The 12,707-nt window shown below is 32.8% G+C and overlaps 1 protein-coding gene across 1 annotated transcript in view; it reads right to left on the bottom strand.

The window, feature by feature from the left end:
• The window catches only part of LOC143195090 (G-protein coupled receptor dmsr-1), a 60,457-nt gene extending 52,635 nt beyond the window's left edge, over positions 1–7,822 (bottom strand). The window contains exon 1 of the mRNA XM_076401950.1: positions 7,684–7,822. The gene's annotated coding sequence lies outside the window, so the exon portion shown is untranslated. The remainder of the gene's footprint in view (positions 1–7,683) is intronic.
• Between the last annotated feature and the right edge of the window lie 4,885 nt (positions 7,823–12,707).

Below are 12,707 nucleotides of genomic sequence, written 5' to 3'. Positions count from 1 at the left end.
TTCGCGAATTTATTTCTATCGATTCCCATTAACTAACGTAAACAGAACTTAAATATAATGAATGGTATTTTTTCTGTGAAAATAAACCGAGAACATACGTTTCCACTACGCGAGATGTAACAAGATGTATGTAGCAGAATGCCAGATGCTGTAGATAATGCTTTATAACGATAGTTCATAAACACTTTGCGGGCCCACAAAAGATTTATCAAGTAAAGTGTTACATAGTTTATTAAAAAAGAACGAGATTAAAAAATATTTATAGTACGTCTCCTCAAAATATATCATACTTGGTTTTTAGTTAGTTTTTAACGATTCCTTTCAGCTTCTATTAATCACTTTAATTAATTTCTAACCAGAATTATTAAATTATACTAAATATCATAAGTTTACTGCCTGACCCAACAGACGTCCTGTCTGATCTATGAATATTCAATTCAAACTGGAATACATACTTTTTAAAAAGGTATTTCAACAACATGGCGTTTATTGTAAGCATGCTTCTTGATTAACAGTATTGTTAAATTTGTTTCCTAACAAAAATATGCCTACCATACGTCCCTGAAGGTAGTGGACCATGGAACTGGCGGATTTTTTTATTAGATGTTCCTTGTATTACTGGGAAAGTATTATTAATTTCATTGATTTTGATCCAATAATTAATGACTATCCAATAATTAATGGAATTACACTTGCACTTGCTTCATCAGGTATTATAGTTACGTTGTTGAAAGGTTGTCGAAAGGCTCATTCGGCACTAAAGCCGCCGTTGAACATACACACTAATGAAACTCACACTAAGTAGTAAAGTTCTGCAGCAAAGCAAATTGATGAATGCGCGACTTCATATAAAAAGTCTTTGGAGGCATAGACAAGCTAACAAACGTAGTAACCGACTTCAAAAAATGAGGAGGTTCTACGTTCGGCTGTATACTTATTTAAATGTATGTTCGCCAATTTCTGCATCAATTATGGACCGATTTTCAAAATTATCTTTTTATTCGAAAGAATGCACTTCCGAGGTGGTCCTATTGGAACCAATTCGGGATCTTATGGGGAAAGGGAAGAAATAGAAGGAAATGCTCAAATTTCAAAGGCCCCTAGAAAGTTTTCACATATTTTTTATCTATAGTGATCAGATATTTGTTTATAATATTATGTGACGGAAAATCGGAAGTCGTTCAGTGTAAAAGCCATTCAGTTTGCTTTTTAAACATTAACCTTATCATATGGAAAGGCGTAGAAATACCGCAGACAACTGCTTGTATGGTATAATAAGCCTGAGCCTCTTTCAAACTAACATTTGTAACAGTCGAAAGAATTGTCTCATAGCAGTTAAAATTTTTATATTCTGTACCCGGCTATCTGAAATTGTTGCAATGTCTCTCTGTAATGAGAATCTTTAAGCATATACTAAATATGTTTCAGTTTTATATCTTACATTTTTGCTATTTTTATTAGTAAAATGTCTTCAGTTTATATTCTTCCTTTTTCACTGATGTTGGTCTGGACCAGTAGTCCTATAGTCTTTCGTTTATTCAATATATAGATTTTCTCCTATTCTCACAACACTTTCAATTCTCTTATAATTACCATTAGGATAACCAGCTCAGGTCCAACTTCTAATATGAGCATTACAGTGAACACAAACTGATTAATCAATTAGGTTTGTTAATGATTTATTGTTACTTCTTGAATAAGCAATCTGTGATAGGTTTTCATTGGATTTACACTTAGAACATGAATTATTTTCGCATTTTTTGTGGTGTTAAAAAAAACAAATCATCAGTCTACATATGTTGTATACAACATATTGAGCATGTAGTTTTATGAGAATTCTAACCATGAAAATGTCTCTAAAGCACTGGAATTATTATCGATTGTACAGATAATGATTTTGGGATAGAAAATTCTCCCACAGGCGAATTATTCACCCAACATATCCCCATTCGACTATCATTTATTCCAATCAACACAGCACGTTATAATGAGTAAAAATAAAGCCTGCAAGCTTTCTCCATATTTATATTACCTAAGACGATGAGTAAAGGTCATAGAGAACCATGGACTATATTCCCAGTTCATTCTTATCTATTTTTAGCTGAAATTAAAAAAAATACTTGACGTAGAGTCGTACATCAAATATTTATTAAAAATTACAAACCTAAAACAAATTACATTGTCTGGAATATTCACAAATTTTTTATCCCTAAAAATAGAGAACACAAAAAATTATGACAAGTTGAGAGAACGACTTTTCGCTTTAGTGCTTGTGGAATTTTATAAAATAATTAAATATTTAGAAGGAGTGTAAGTATAAAACAAAAAGTTAATTGAGCTTGAGGGTAGTGTCCGATTACTGACGTGGGATTACTTCAAACTTTCTTTATTTCGAACGAATATTGTAAAACATATTTTTAGACGACACATTTTGTCAGAAATTCTCTAGGGTTTATTATTCAAAATCCAATGTAAAAAATAAAGGTTTTTCGACGTATAACCTATATCCTACGCGCAAAATTCATTTTGACGGGAATTGCAAAAAAGATATAAATTGAAAGTTTATCAAAATAAAACATATAAATATTGAATATCGATTATAGCATAGATTTAAAATTGAAGCAGTTTTTTATTATTTTTTACACGTTCATATCATGTATGCATTTTTGGAATATTTGGTATACATAAGATATTAACGTTTTTGTATCTAAGTAGGGTCTAAAACAAAACTTTTAATATATTAGTGTTAGTTGTTTACATGTATTCTCGTCATTTTTTATTTTAAGAGATTTTTATTGAGAAAAATGATCGTGTCCAAATAACGATATGGTTTGATAGCGATTCAATCACCAATTTTAACACTCCTTCTGTAATAGTGTGTTGTTCACAACCTGTTCTGTAGCCTGTTCTATTGCAAACTCACTATTGCTGATACCTTCCTGTATCGATACGTTGTACAACTTGTACATTTAACATCGATATACGTCTGCAGTAACATTCTACACATGTATTATACATTGCTGATCTCACCATATGCATAATAAAACTATGGTCATAAATATTCTACTTCTGTATCAATGTGCATGACTCTCCTAGAACAACCCTTCATATTTTGTGAATTTTTGTTATAATAAGTTCAGTTTTCGTTGTCGGCGACACTACGCTACAGAAAACTCTTGTTTTTTTTTCTGAAAATCAATGAAACTATAATGTTAAAACTGTTTGAAACAGCATTTCGAGTCAATTTGTGTAGTAGCCATTTTCATTCCTTTTAGATCTTCCCCATTGCATGTAAATCTCTGGACACTTTTGATTCATCCACTGTTAAACTGTCTAAGAGTTCTGTCAAAGATTGAGCTGGGTTTCTGGCCAATCAATCTTGAATTTCTTTGCTTCGTAAATTTTTGAGCCTTCATATTATGTTTTGGAATATGTCAGAATAATATCACCATAAATTTTTGAAAATAATTAAAGAGCCTGGACAGCAGGTTTCATCAAATCAGACAAAAAAGTACGAATGTCGAAATTGAATTTGAGCTTACCATGATTAGTCTGTATACACTGAATAACTCAATAATTATCTTATTTTATGTAGCGAAATATCAAAACCACAAAACAGAAATATAGAATAGCAACACATAATAATGTTTTACGCGTCCGAATAACTAGAAGGTCGTAGGTTATATTTGCTCTTTTCTATTTCTACGTTTAATTAAAACTTGTTATTATGACGTTATTGTAGCATTGTTTTTGTAGCATTTAAGGCAAATATTATTTGTTTAAATGCAAAATCATCATTCAATCATAATAAATTATTTTCCAAATGGTGCTGCTCTAACGCAAAACGGCTTTTAATAGTAAATAATAATAAACTTTAGAAATAGAGAGGTATGACCTCCTACATAAAGTTTTCGAACAGAACAGGTTTATTCATTGCATATAAGACCGACCAGATGATTATGAATTGAAATGTGTAATATCATTGCTTAACAAAGATATAATTCCTAATTCTAATTTTAATAGTAAATCTTCATTATAATCTACATCGATAATTGAATTGAAATATATAACGTGTTTATATTCACAGATTATTTCCCTTAACCTACGGAAAAGGAAAATTTGGCTACCAGTTAAATATTGAAATCATAAGTTGCTCAGTTCACCCTCAATCCTCAAGAATCCTGAAGAAGAATTAGAAGTACAAATATCATATTTTTTCAAAATTAAATTACACTAGATGTTTATCGACAGATGCTTTTGAAACAGACGAATATATGGCTTCATTTTCATGCTTATAAAAACCAGACAGCATAACATCAAAAGGACTAAGTACTATCACACATGCAAGTAATATTGTAAGCAAGAATTCTTATATATATATTTATGATTTTGCTATTAAGTTACATCATCTAAATGTTAATTTACGGTATATGCGAAGCTATCTCTAGATTTTTTTATTTATTGACAAAGGAATCTACGGCAAATAAATTTAACGAAAGTTCTAATTCAGATGTTATGTTAGCAAATGACGATCTTTTTTAAAACCATTAATTCTGTAGTATATTCTGAGCAAAGGCAATGCAATAAGAAAAATAATAATTAGGTGTTGCTTGTTCTTGAGGATGAAAAAAATAAATAGAATTGCAAAGGGCAAAAATAAACATGCATGACTTCATATAATATGGATAATATCTAATTAAGTACCTATAAAAAATATATAACAAAGAAAAGGAGGTTTCGTAATCAAAATTGTAACATGTAACTACTGTGTTCAGTAAATACAGATATTGTATTTTTAAGTATATTTTTTAGTTTATAGTTTTTGTTTTATAATTTTTACAGCAATAAGAATGTATAATTAGAAAATAAGTTATTAGTTATAGATTATTAGATAACAGAGATATTGTTTTTTATGTATTTTGAGAATGTTTTATACAAATGTTAACTAGTATTTAAATAAAATATTTTATTAACATTTTATTTTTTGATTTCTCCTTGTAATAAAAATAATATTTTTAATTATATTCTTCAAATTCTCCCTGTAGTAAATAAACCCCCTCAGGTAAGTGGAACGAACAAAACTTGGTTACAACTTTATGCATTGGAGACCGCATTTTAAATCTGCCTATTCTGCAATCCAAATCAACAATTTTAATTAGTTATATTAGGTTATATAACAGTTGTTTAGACTGATACCTCGTATTTTCACCAATATTTATCGCTGATCAAAAGCAACGAAATACTTGTTAAAAGATAAGTATATAAGTGTGTAAAGAAGCCATATTATGTTAACTGAACTCAATACAGTGTTAATATAAACGGAACTTTTAATCCTAAATATTTCTCGACGATATAACATTTTTATACAACTATGATTGTTGATTATAAATAAAACAGGCAATTTAAAAAGCGGTATGAATCCGACACTTAGACTGGGAAGCCAGTTAAGCTTCAAAAATCGACCAAGAAGATATTAGCACCAATTTTCGTGAGACACAAAAAAACATTTATTCAAGGATCACTTCTAGGCTGATAAAAAAATAAACGGATATTTTTATTGTAACCTTCTGAACCAGCTATATCTAAAATCTCTTCCAAAAAGAAACATAAAAGGCCTTCAGTTAAGGTTATCCATTTCATTATTACGGGCCCTATTCGTTATGGATTTATAAACGATTTCTGCGAAAATAGTCTTACCAAAAAAAGCCATGTATTTCTTATCAAAGACAAAACGGAAGCGAACGGTTGGATCTAAAGGCAATTATCTCCATAATAGCGTTAGCCAAAAGATATTTGGAAAGGAATATCGTCGTACAAGACAACTACGTTAATTACTTCAAGATTTAATGTAAAATAGGATTGGATAAAACCGTGTAGATATTAGGCAATAGCAGGAGGATTATGTTAACACTACATCGATTTACTGGAAATTAGAAACTAAGCTGTGTAAGAACTAGTTTTATATGTAGGATGGAGCAAAAGTCCCGCTACCATTTTGATTGCGCGCCATCTTGATTATGTGGTGTTTAGCTCAGTTTCGCTTTAACCATTGTGTTGCATAGACGTCCAAGTTTAATTATGGATAAATATACGCCACAAGAACGAGAAATAGTGACAATATTTATTGAAAATAATCGTTCCTATATTGCCACTCAGCGCAAATTGCGGCCATGCTAGCGTGACTTTTGCCACACCCTATATATAGACCTACAAATTAGTTTTAAAAGTTTTGAATTTTCTAAAAGGTGACGTAAGTAATCATTAATTTTTTCTTATTCGCTCAACAATTCGTTTCCCCAAAATTTCCCATTTTAGTGTATTTTTGTACAATTATTGAATAGTTTTACTTCATTATAGTAATATACCAATGGTGCATCTAGCTCACTAAATATGTTAACGTTTTAAACGTTCTAAAAGTGTCGATTTTCATCTAGAAAAACAAGGAAATAACCAGGCAATTGGCATTGGTGAATCATTGGAGAAAATTTCCGAAAGTTTCGTGTCAGATACTTAAAAATTAAGTAAATCATTGGCATCTTATCCACAGTAAGCAAAAACATAAAAACTTATGTAATAATAACTATCAATAAAAATTAGACCTCTTACCAACTGAAACCCACTGATATTCAGAAGCAATATTTGAGATTTCAGCCCGGCAAACCATCAACAACAATTGTGTATACAAGAACAAATATTACAACATTTGTATATTTAGTGGGAGCAATTAAAACTGTGAAAACTATTTGATTAAACCATAACTAGTAATCATTATGTACTACTGATGACAGATGCCGGATGACGGATGCTCAATTCACAAAGCAAAATCAGTTAAATACCTCGGAAGACATCTCGATGGTAAGTTAAATTGGAAATATCATGTTGGACAAAAAGCAGATTAGACTCAAAGAAAAGCCACTGTACTGGTTAGTCGGCAAATACTTTCAACTTGACCAAAATTCAAATATATTGGTTTATAAGTCAATCATAAAGCCAATTTGGACCTATGGGGTTGCACTGAAACATAAAACCAACTAGTAATCCAACGTACTCAATACAAAGTTCTACGATTAATTATCAATGCTTATCGCTACGTATCCGACGAAGAGCTACAGAAGGACCTCGAAATCAAATACATGTACGAAGTGATCCAAGATTTAGCATTATATCATGAAATAAGGTTGCTAAATCGCAGCAACGTGGAAGCAATACAGCTACTGGGCAACATGCGGGAAATCAGAAGATTGAAGCGAACCTAACCACACGAACTTATATAGTTTATAAGTGTATTCTTAATTTTAGCTTAAGTAAATTAGCTTGGGAAATATATAATGGTGTATTAATCCCGTACCCTCCTTTCTTTTGTATTAATGCAAGTACAACAGTACAGCAGCAATAAATTAATTTATAAATCAAGTTTTGTACTAAACATATCTAATGAAAAATGTAATTAATAAAAATCATTCATCAATACGACCCAAAAAAATTCAATATATTTAAAAAAATAACTTTTCAAATTTAAAAATTTTAACAGGACTTCTCTTGAGTCTGCTAGTGATATTATATAATGTTCATTAAATTAAACTAATTTTCATGTAATGATGTTTTACCATATTGATGAAGCACTCGATATATACCCGTATATATATTACTAAAAACTAATATAAAACTCGCGATTCAACTCACCAATGTTCACATGTTGATTGATGAAATCATTGGTGGAGGGACGCGCGAGTAAACTTCGTGGAACAGGCAACAAGTGCTCCCCTATCGCGAAATTGGTCGGCCCCGTATCGCGATCGCTGTCGTCAACCCGAATTTGCAGATAACACTGATCGCACTGGCGCCTTTCGCTTTCCTCTGGTTCGCCGCGAGTTTCCACGCTGATAACGCGAAACGCAAGCGCCGGGTTCACCGCAACTTTCGGGACCGGGACCTCTCATTACTCACTTCTACTTACTTACGCCGCGGCGGGTTTCGGACTTTCGAAATCTATTAAAAGCTCTTGTTTTAGACTAAGACATAACAGGTCAATTGAAAAGTCCCCGGCCTACCATAGTTAAACACATTTTTTGGCAAAATTAGTTTTTTTTACATAATTCCCTTCAAGGGTGATATACTGATTATAGCGACACTCCAACTTTTCGATACTACTCTTGTAATACGATTTGTCCTTTGCTTCAAAATAGGCCTCAGCTTCGGGGATCACCTCTTCTTTCGACGAAAATTTCTTCCCAGCGAGCATTCTTTTGAGATCTGAGAACAGGAAATAGTTGCTGGGGACCAGATCTGAAGAATACGGTGGATGAGGAAGCAATTCGAACCCAATTCGTGGATTTTTACCATCATTTTCACTGACTTATGGCAGGGTGCATTGTCTTGGTGAAGCAGCACTTACTTTTTCTTCAAATGCGGCCATTTTTCGGCGATTTCTTCCTTCAAAAGGTTCAATAACGCTATGTAATAGTCGTGTAATATATGTAATGGTCCTTCCTTTTTGAAGGTAGTCAATGAAAATTATTCCATGTGCATTCAAAATACAGACGCCATAACCTTGCCAGCCGACAGTTACGTTTTCCCACGGTTTGGAGCGGGTTCATCGTGTGCAGTCCACTCGACTGGACGAGTGTCGTTTCGTTTCGTTTCATCCACTGTCACATATCGACGCAAAAACTCGGGTTTATTAAATATGATCATCTTCAAAAACTGCTCCGAATCATCAACTCGTCGTTGTTTTTGGTAAAAAGTGAGCTCCCGCCGCACCCACTTTACACATAACTTTCTCATACCCAAATATTCGTGAATGATATGATGTACACGTTCAGTTGATATCTTTAGAGTGTCTGATATTTCATTCAATTTCAATTTACGGTAATTCAAAATCATTTTGTGGATTTTTTAAATGTTTTCATCGGTAACAACCTCTTTTGGGCGTCCACTGCGTTCACCGTCTTCGATACTCATTTCACCACGTCTAAACGTAGCATACCAATCCTTGATGGTTGATTTTTCTAGGGTAGTGGCCGGAAACTTTAGTTGATGATTCGGAGCAGTGTTTGAAGATGATCGAGCATAATAAATCCGAGTTTTTGCGTCGATATGTTACAATGGATGAAACATGACTCCACCATTTCACAAACCATCATCAACCTCCATCAAAAAGGAAGGACGATCAACAGCGACTATTACATAGCGTTATTGGACCATTTGAAGGACGTCATCGCCAAAAAACGGCAGTATTAGAAGGAAAAGAAAGTGCTGCTTCACGAAGACAATGCACTGTGTTACAAGTCAGTGAAAACGATGGCAAAAATCCATCCATCTACCGTGTTCTCCAGGTCTGGCACCCAACGAATATTTCCTGTTGTCAGATCTCAAAAGAATGCTCGCTGGAAAGAAATTTTCGTCAAATGAAGAGGTGATCGCCGAAACTGAATCCTATTTTGAAGCAAAGCACAAATCTTAGTACAAAAATGGCATCGAAAACTTGGAGGGTCTCTATAATCAGTGTATCACCGTTGAAGGAAATTATGTTGATTAAAAAAAACTATTTTGCCAAAAAATGTTTTTGCTATGGTAAGCCGGAGACTTTTCGATTAACCTGTTATGCCGTCTACAGCGTTTGGTTCTATCATATTTGAACCACTCTCGTACGTAAATAGGCGAAATTGCCTCTACAGTAGAGCAATGAATCAGAAATCGGAGAATCTGATACCAAAAAATAAAAATTAATTCCTTGTAGGTACAAATAAATATTCATAAAAATTGAAATCATGATCATTGAAAAATAAAAATTATGAGAGGGTGCTGGCTTATTTTTATTTTTTCTTATATATAGAGGGGGCCAGCCAAAAATCATCTTACGTAATAAATAAATGGCACCTTTTGAGCTACCTGATAAACTTGACACCTAACCTAACAACCCAAAAAGGGATGGAAAGTGTTAAAAGTGTTAAAAGTTTAGAGATCCGATAAAAAGTTCATGGACAATATCGTGAATCTTACATTCCCAGAAAAGGGTACCGAAAGTTTCTTCTCGTTTATTAAATATTAATTTCACCAGAACGAAGTTTTGTGTTACCAGCGTCTATTAAATAGTAAACAGGCTGGTCTAGCAATTTTTAGTAAAGTAGCAAAGTACAAGCGAACTGAAAAGTTATTAAATTTAAATTTAACTTAATTGAAAATTAATATTGTACATGACACGATACGTTGCGTATAAGTTAAAAGGTTTCTAAAGCTGCCAGTCTAGTTTTATTGAAAAGTAATTAACACTTTACTCAATAAGTATCCGCATTAAATAAAAAAAAACACATTTTTGTGATTCAAAGTATATCATATTAATTCCAATATTGCTATTTTTGTAGAACTATTTATTTTTAGTCGATCTTTTTGACCGATTTATTTTTAAAACTAGTATACAACTAACAATAAACTTTAATCTGTCTAAACCCACAAGACAACTAGAACTAAGCTATTTTCCACTGAATCACTTAGTGTTCTAAAATTTGCAAGATCAAAAGGTTATTTCCGTTTGCTGGTGTACAATAAGCTTGTTGTAAGTTGATAGCTCGGAATTTCGTCCAAGCAACCAATACATTTTCCTTATCTTGATGTTGAGTTCATCGCGTTTCCTTATTGTATGTTCTTTTCATCTGAGCTTGACATCCAGGGTCATGCATCCAAGGTACTATGCCGTGTTGGCATGTGTGTTGCGGCATAATTCTCTTATGTGTGAATTCAACGTCTGTAGATTTTGCTTCTCCATTTTTTAGGCCAGATAGCAACTTTTTCAGGATAAGTTTGGAATTTCCGAGTTGGGCTCTCAACATAATCTGCTGCTGCTAATATTGCCGTATTATCAGCAAAGATAGCAGTTCTGCTATATAACTTGCCCCAAAACACTTCCTTGAGACACGCCAGTCTTTATCGGTACAGGATCAGTGTGTGTTCCTTCATGTTCGACACGGATTATCTGTCAAAAGCTTGTGCAACATCAAGAAAAACAGCACTCAAACACACCTTAATTTTCCACAGATTTCTCCATTACACCTGTAATTCGATATAATTGGCCATATGTTAAGTGGGCATTCCTGAAACCAAACTGGTGAGATTATCAGCTTTCTTTGCCCCTGAATAGGTTTAAAACGTTTGACAATCAATATCTCAAGAAGTATCAAGTACAAACTGACTGAAAAACTATTTTTATTTGACATAAAACGAGCGAAAAAAAGCAGAAGAAACACTTCCTACCAGACTATAAGTGTATTACCTATAATGCTTGAGAAATTATACATAAATAAGGTTATAATACAGTCAAAGTAGACACTGAGTAGATCTAAACACTGGTTGAAATATTTGAAACATCACTATAAAGGAAATGTGAGAAGTTCCCATCGATACTACATTTGCAAAGATACGTATTCAAGGTCAAAGTTCGCAAAACTTGTTTATTGTGCTTTTTACCTAAATAGTAAGTTTTATGACAAAAATAGCTCAGATAAGAGATCTTGAAATTAAAACCAATCTTCCAATAGATCGATTTAAGTTTCGTAATAAATACGGAATTATATGACAAATACGTAGACTAGTAAACACAATAAATACAGACTTAAAAGTTTAAAGACGTTGTCCTGCAGTATACTGAATGTATGTCAAGCTTTTGATAAAGTGGATAAAATAAAAAGTTGTAGATTAAAAAAATAAATGTTTCCCTCATCCCCATTTTCAGTTGGTGGTAGTCTCGGTAGTACGGTTCCTGAAGAATACACATAGTTCTTATTGATATTGAAGAAAAACAATTTTTATTGTTTAACATTTCACGAGCGACAGTAACTGTCGTAATGACAGCATACACAACATGGTAGCCGAATGGACTAATATCGGACAGTAATGGATTAATCCCAGAGTTACCTGACAGAGATCGTTGAGCATTAAAAAGGATTGTGGTCAGACAACACAAAACTACTACGAGTATTACCGTTTCAATAAAAATAGTACGGCGGAAGCTTTACGAAGCTAACATTCATTGCAGTGCTGCGACTGGGAGACCCTTTATAACGAAAGCCAACGTTAAGCTGCGAAAGACTGAAAGAATATGGCACGGTCCATTGAATCATCGTTTACGTTGTTTCCTATAAATGATCAGGTTTATGTATGGAGAACCCCAAAAGAAGCCTTCTCTATGGACTGTCCCACATCCTGCAAGGTTGGAGAGGTTAAATTACGATTTAGTCGGCAATATAGAGATTTTCATCAGGTCCTTTTATTCACATAACTGGTCGGATTATTGCGAATGAATACCTCGTCATATTAAAAGTGATAGTTTAAATATACCTAGTATATTGCCGACAAACGCTTCTATAGTCGAAGAAAATAAGTCCAGTCTTGGTTTGAAAAGCATCAGAATATCATCAATGGGAATAGATTTTCATCTTTAATATCATCGAAGCAATTGGCGGATGTTTGGGTACAAGAACGAAACGACAATCCGTGGGAAACTATTCAGACACTCTACGAATCTATTAAAGATAAAATATTAAATAAAAATATAAATTATTAAAGAATAAATATAGTGTAATGACAGGTGTTCATATTATTTTATCATTTTCATTTTCGAAGACATTATTGATTATGCATTTAAGGATGATTTGGCATATTCATATAATATATCATTTTGTTCTTAATTTGACGAAATATTGGCTTAAAAT

This window comes from Rhynchophorus ferrugineus, unplaced genomic scaffold (assembly GCF_030347505.1).
Source record: "Rhynchophorus ferrugineus isolate W39M unplaced genomic scaffold, kcgeb_rfMv2 rfM4, whole genome shotgun sequence".
Taxonomy (NCBI): Eukaryota; Metazoa; Arthropoda; class Insecta; order Coleoptera; family Curculionidae; genus Rhynchophorus; species Rhynchophorus ferrugineus.
Note: the sequence above shows the minus strand (reverse complement) of the source record. Positions and strands in the feature narration are given on the sequence as shown.